A 7,007-nucleotide genomic window follows, 5' to 3' on the forward strand; every position below is an offset into this window, starting at 1 on the left:
TGTAGTTTTAGAGAATCTCAATGTGCAAGAATGATTATCTTTCTGGGCAACCTCATACAGGGTTGAATCCAAAGGAAGGGGCAATTAAGAAGGAAGACACAGTAGTGTGTGAGCTTAGTTACAACCCTAGCTTTGTATAATTTACTCGGCTGTTTCTGCTTAATCTCAAATTCTGCAGTCTCACCTGGATCTTCAGATCGCCTTCTTTACCTTGTACTTGTTCCTCCTCCTACTTGCTCAGTCTCCAATTACAGCATTAATCACTTCTGACAGAAACTTGCTAGCCTCAGTATAGCTCTACTTTTCTACAAAATTAATTGGACAATTCAAATGATGTTGAATATAAAAAGAAGATAAATATGGACTGAACAAAGCACCCTTCAGCTGGGAAACTCGACAGTCTCATGTAGGGAGTTTTATGATGATACACAATGGAAACTCCACTTTCAAATGAAGGTCTTTTCTGCCAAAGAAGCTTTATAACTCAGTCCCATTATTAAAAACCATCAACACATGGGGTGAATGAAAGCACACGAAAATCACCACATGGACCTCAAAATAGTTAGGGCTTAATAGTCTACAAAAACAGAAAACATAGGACTTTATGAATAATGTTCACTAGGATGAGATATCCTGAGGTAACCAAAAAAAATGGGAAAAAAAAGATTTATTTGTTCATAAGTTTCATAGTTAATACTCTTCCAAAAAGAGGCAGATTAACAAAAATTGAGCATATAAAAATGTCTGTAATAAAAACATATACATCACAGGAGCCTTTGGACATAAATATTCAAAAGTCCAGGAAAACCTGCATTTTTATAGATGGTTCTCCATGTAATTATAAAGGAATAAAAGGACTCTGTGTCCATACATCGGGGATCTTAGCAACTTCATTTGTTTAATTTCTTCTTTTAAGGCCTGGTTGTTAACATCCCCTGGTTCCAGTGAAAAGATAAGACCTATGTTCCATAAGAGGCTTCAGGGAAATGGTGTGAGAGGAACCAGATATGCCTCCCCGTTTCTGCCATTTCCACAGTTTCCAAGATGTCATATTGGTCTGTCATGTTTAAAATCCTGATAGGGCTGAAGGAAAAAAAAATGTGCTATAAGGAAGTGATATGAGGGCTGAAGGAAAAAAAAAATGTGTTATAAGGAAGTGATATGTTGTCCTTTTGTGGACAGAACACATTTATTCCCACAATTCCTATTAGCTAATTAATAGGAAATTGAGTTTTATAGCAAAACTTGTTGAATGGGCTTTCAAACAATTTCCAAGTTCATTCGCAGCATGTTCTAAATGCAGTTCTATTTAACTCTGCATACTGGGCTTTTAACCAAGGTAGGTTATGAACAATGGCTATGGGGATTGTTTGGGTTAGCTAGAGAGGGTGAGGAGAAACTTGGAGCTCATGTGAATGTAAAGATAAAGGAGCTTAAGAACTTCTAGAAGTCGCAGCATAGGGGGTCTCTGCAGTTCTTGCTTTTTTCCTTCTCTGCCCATATCACCCCATTTGAATTATCTTCCTACATTCAGTAATCACCCAGAAAAGGCCACCCTAACTTGCCTCTGCTCACTACTTCATGTTCAGGGCCATCCTTGTATTGGTATTATGTAGCTAACTTCTCTTTTTTTTTTTTTTTTCACTTGCTGCCTCCCAGTCCTTCACTCCTTACAAAAAAGCAGCTCGAAATGTATGAACTGTGATTGTGTTTACATTTTTGGGATTGAAACCAATCACACACAAAAACACCTTTTTAGGGAAGAAAGATGTCAGCTCTGCCTTGCATTGAAATACCCAATTTTTTTCTGACTCACATTGCGCAACCTTGAGCAAATCACTCTGGATTCATTTTTTTCTGACTGTGCTTCATAGCGGCCAGCAGAAAGGCTGCCCCAGATAGTGCGGTCACTCAAATATTAAAGCTTTTCACGCGCTATGCTTCTGTTCATTCTTTCTTTCCTTTTGATCTAACAAAACCTCTTAAATTATGAATTGAGGAGTTTGAAAGGATGTTTCCTTTTCAAGAGAGAGTAAAAATGTATGACTTCAGAGAGGAAAGGGAGAAGTTGAGACAAAAAGAGATAGAGTCTTAGTAGAATCTCTCTCTCTCTCTCTCTCTCTCTCTCTCTCTCTCTCTCTCTTTCTCACACACACACACACACACACACACACACACACACACACACACACACACACACACACATGTTTTCCTTCAGCCTGTGGGACCTTAAGAAAGCTGTCACGCCTAGAGTGAGATTTAAAGATGTTTGTCCTCAAGAGTCAGTAAATCAAGCATGTTATTTTCAACTTGAAACTCCAAACCCCGTTTCAAACTCCTTTCACCAATCTTAGAAATATAAAATTAGCTGATTTAAAACAGCCAACATTCTCCATTTCTTTAGACGTTTATGAAGATCAGCTGGTAAATAATTACTTTTCTGCCTCTGAAATAAACGAAAAAAAATTAGTATCATCATAAGCATGGTGAAATAGAAAAGAAAGATGCATGTAGAATTATTGCCTGGAGTAGTGGGCTTTGGTTTGTAGTGGGCTTTTGCTTGGACTACAGCTAGGTTGTTATTTCAAGGTCTGTCATGTCCCTTTGTTAAGTTATTCATTGGTATGAGTTATTCATTGGCATACTTGCACGAAGCTGTGCGGGCGCTTTCAACCTCCTCTGTCTAGATGGCTGCAGTCTGTGCTCTCCTGCCCTGCTTCCCACAGCTGTCTCAGAAGATATATCACACAGAATCCCAATCAAGCGTTTGTCTCCTTGTACAGATGCTGAACTCTGTGAGAGTCAAGGAGGTTTACTATGCTCTCCCTTTGTCTTGGAGTGAAGTGTGAGGCTGAGTGGGAATGCTAAGTGTCTGGATTTAGAAATGAACGTAGCTAGCTCTAAAAGAAATACGATGGATAATGGAGACACACATCTAGGGTGTTTTCTTCCAGTTCAGTTAGATTAAAGAACTTAAATTCAGTAAACATAGAAAAGAGTAAAGATCAAAAAAGGAAACAAATGCTTCTTTCATTCCTTGAGCCATGAGATGCTGAAGAAAGCTCTTAAGAACAAATTGGCCCTAAGCATAAGTGTGCCCAAGTAATTAAGATAGTGAAAAACATAATATTTCATTATATTATCTCTTAACTGGAATGAGGAAAATAATTTAAATGTTGAGGTTTAACAAGGATACATAAGCCCAAAGGGAGAGAATAGCACATGATAAAAACCTTAAATGGTCTCTGCACAATGAGCTCAGGGATTGCAGATTGATACTATACTACATTTAAAGGTAGACATTTATTTTCATGGAATCTTGTATTCCTCACCAAACTGTACCATTTAAAGATATGATGGTGAGCTGTGTTACAGGTAGCAGAGCAGATTCTAAGAATTCTCTCCATGATCATCAAGTCATAATGATCAGATGGTTACTAGGATGTGAGTCAGCTCAGATATGTGGTAGTTTACAAGCAGGGTCATGTCTATCTGAGGTTTTTGGTCCAATTCTGAGTCTTGAATAAGATAAACAATATTTACATCTGACTTATTGCTATTGAACTGCATTACATTATACATAACTGTTAATATTTATGAAGTTTTCTCATAAGGTGCTGTCTCACAGTAAATATATATGTGTGTGTGTATACACATATATAATATTGATACAATATAATATATCTTATATATAATATTATATATAGTAATATAAGATTGTATATACATTTGTGTATATATAATATATACAAATATATATAGTTATTTTTATTTATATTTTTGTATATATGTACATATACACAAATACATATATTTGTGGCTGGAGTGGTAGCTTAGCAGTTAAGAGGAGGTACTGCTCTTGCAGAGGATCTGAGTTCATTTCATAGAACTCATATTAAATATATTGCAACTTCCTCCAACACCAGCTTTATAGCTACCAGCTCCCTCTTCTGGCCTCTGGGGACATCTCCACAGCCACACATACAAATAATTACAAATATAGACAAATGTTTAACAAGTATATAAAATTATATGTAAAATATATAAATATACAAATATGTAAAATAAAAATTATCATCTTTAAATTTTAAACGAAGTTTCTAGTTCTGCAAGGAACATTCTTGTCTGAACTTATAAAACTCGACAAAACTAACATTCTAATGTCTACTGTCTGCAATATGCTTAGGTAAGCAAGAGGAAAGTCTCAGGGCTTGAGCTTAGACTCAGGCAACTCTGCCCAACCCAGGGGTAATGTAACGACATCCTGCTCTCCTCTGAACAATCAGCAAAGATACTTCTTGGGAACATGTAGAATCCAATCTGATCTTTGGAGTAACCTATGCTTGAAAATAATATACTGTCTTCACGTTGGGGCTTTCATTGACTAATAGTTGAAAGCAAACTTAAAAAGAATGCTCCAGAATAGCGTCCCATCACAAGAGCAGCCCGTGGACATGCAGTCTTGGTGCCAGCTCTCACTTTTTAATCATACCATGAAGCCAAGCTGCCTTTTTTTTCATTAATTTGTTGCATTGAAAGTGATGTGAAATTCCTCCATGACAGAAAACTCATTGTTACAGGGTATCAAATCAGAAGTTCATCTACCCCCAAATTGAATATATAATGAAAGGACTCTCATCCTGGAATTCTGTGTCTGTGTAAATTACTTCAATCAAAATATAAATTAAGTATTTAAGTCACTGTGATGATAGAATCCTGTATGCCAAGAATGATACATGACAAAGAAAGGGAGGTGGGGCCTCTGAATCAAAGTTGTGCTTTCTTTCCATTTGTATAAACATTGGAACAGTAACCCTTCACTTTAAATATCCTCTGCTTGCTTGCTTTCTTTTTTTTCTTTTTTTTTTTACTTTTATTGAAATATAATATAATAAATATAATATGTGTGAATCCCATGACCACACCTATGTTCTTATTTTGTTGTTGTTTTTGATTTTGTTGTGCAAGTGAAAATGTGCATTATAAGCTTCTTCCATGTATATGATGGTTTTATCCCCCCAACAAGCACACAGACAACAGAAGGAGGCTTAATCTATTACCTATAGTCAGCAGGCTGCCCTGAGTTTCTCAGGAATGGTCTTTAGTCCTTTCTAACTACCTCAATAGTTTCTGTCTTCCTCCCATACTATATCAATGGACATTTTCACATGTCCATACCCTTAATGTTTCCTGTGAGTAGTTGCTTAAAGTCTAAAAAATTTCAGCTTGTTTTGAAGGAAGTCACTTAAAATAGTGATAGGTATGACACCTGGAAATATCAAATATAGAAGCAAATGAGGTAACGAAATGTATCTACAAATGCTGAACATATGTAATAAGTATATATGATACTTATACATCTCAGAATTTAAAATAATTAAACAAAATGGACAGCAAAATCGCTACATAGGTTGGTAAGAGTGTTTGCTGGCAAACCTTCCAATGGAGTTCAACCTCTGGGGTCCTCATGGTGGACGGAAAGAACTTACATTTGCAAGTTCTCTGACCACCATGAGGATACTTTAGTGTGAATGTTTCTCTTTCTACCACGTAAGTCCCAGGGTTGAGCTCAGTTGTCAGCTTTCTCAAGAACTGCTATTAACTTGCTGAGTCATCTAACAGCAACCTGACTCTTATTATAATAAAATCCCCTCTTTGAGATTCTACAAAGTATTAAATATAAAATGTTTATTTTTCTTTCATTTTTCTTATAGTGTTATCAAAATTTTAATACAGAATACTTTCCATTTTACAAGAGAAGACCCTATATGTTAGAAGAAGCCTGATCATGGATCCAGGTTTTTCAACCCTCAAATCTTTCAGAAATCATATGATACATAGAATTTCCTGGTGTTGCTTTCTATTAGGGACTTCAGTGATTATAGTGTAGTAAGTAGACAAAGTTCACCAGGATTATAAGATCTTTGGCAGCTGCACACTAATCTAAAAGCCAATGAGGCAATCCCTTGTATTAACCCTCCTTTCTCCAATGTGGAAGTAACTACAATTTACTGCCACTTAATAGGACAGGGAAAAACGAGGGAAATTCATTCTCATTATTGCATTAGGTTGGGTAAGACTCAAATTTCACAGACTAGAATGAATGATTCTTCTGCTAGATTGAAGAAGTAAGGCACTACATCCTGAAAAGTGACATGCCTAAGAATTGCAGACAGCCTAGTCCCATGAAGAGCAGCATTTACCCAGCAACTGATGATAATGGAGACTAAAGTAAAGCAACATCAAGAAACTGAACTTTCAGATGACCATAGTGTCCCAGAAGTGGTCTGAAGACCTGGAATAATTGTGGCTCTGTTCACTCTTTGTGAGATTCTGATAAAAGTCCAAAAATAAAGAAAATTTATGTTTGTGTAATCTAGAGAACAGTAAATATGGCTGAAATACACAGTCCATGTTATTAGCAGAAGCATTTTATCAGCAGAAGAGAGAGACAGACAGAGACAGACAGAGAGACAGAGGGAGAGAGAGAGAGAGAGAGAGAGAGAGGGAAATATGGTTCCCAGAAGGGATATTGGACCCCAAAATTCCTAGAACCCAGGAAGGCAGAATAACATAGGAAAAAGACAAATATTTCCAAGACAGTGTCCTAGATTGAGGCAGGTCTAGGATACAGATTAGGATGAAAGCTGGGCCTGAGACTGACTGCCATTTAATTGTTCCTAACAGCAACATATTGTGCTTTGCCTTTCTTAACAACTTTCAATTCCATTTTTCCAGATATTTTATATTTGTTTTTAATAATTTGCCTACCTGAAACAGAAACAAAAACAAAACATCTGTAAGACTAAGTCAAACTGACTGACCATTGGTAGTTAATTCCTACATTAGCAAGTTTAGAGGCAGTGACATTTTCCTAATGTCAGTTTATTCAATGTGAATATCCATTAGAGATACAGACGTTCCTCCACAAGGGAAATGTGAGAAACAGAGGTTAAGTTTTCAAGTATTTTCTATTCCTGTCAACAAGCATGCCGAAATCAGATTTG

This window comes from Arvicanthis niloticus, chromosome 1, assembly GCF_011762505.2.
Source record: "Arvicanthis niloticus isolate mArvNil1 chromosome 1, mArvNil1.pat.X, whole genome shotgun sequence".
Lineage (NCBI taxonomy): Eukaryota > Metazoa > Chordata > Mammalia > Rodentia > Muridae > Arvicanthis > Arvicanthis niloticus.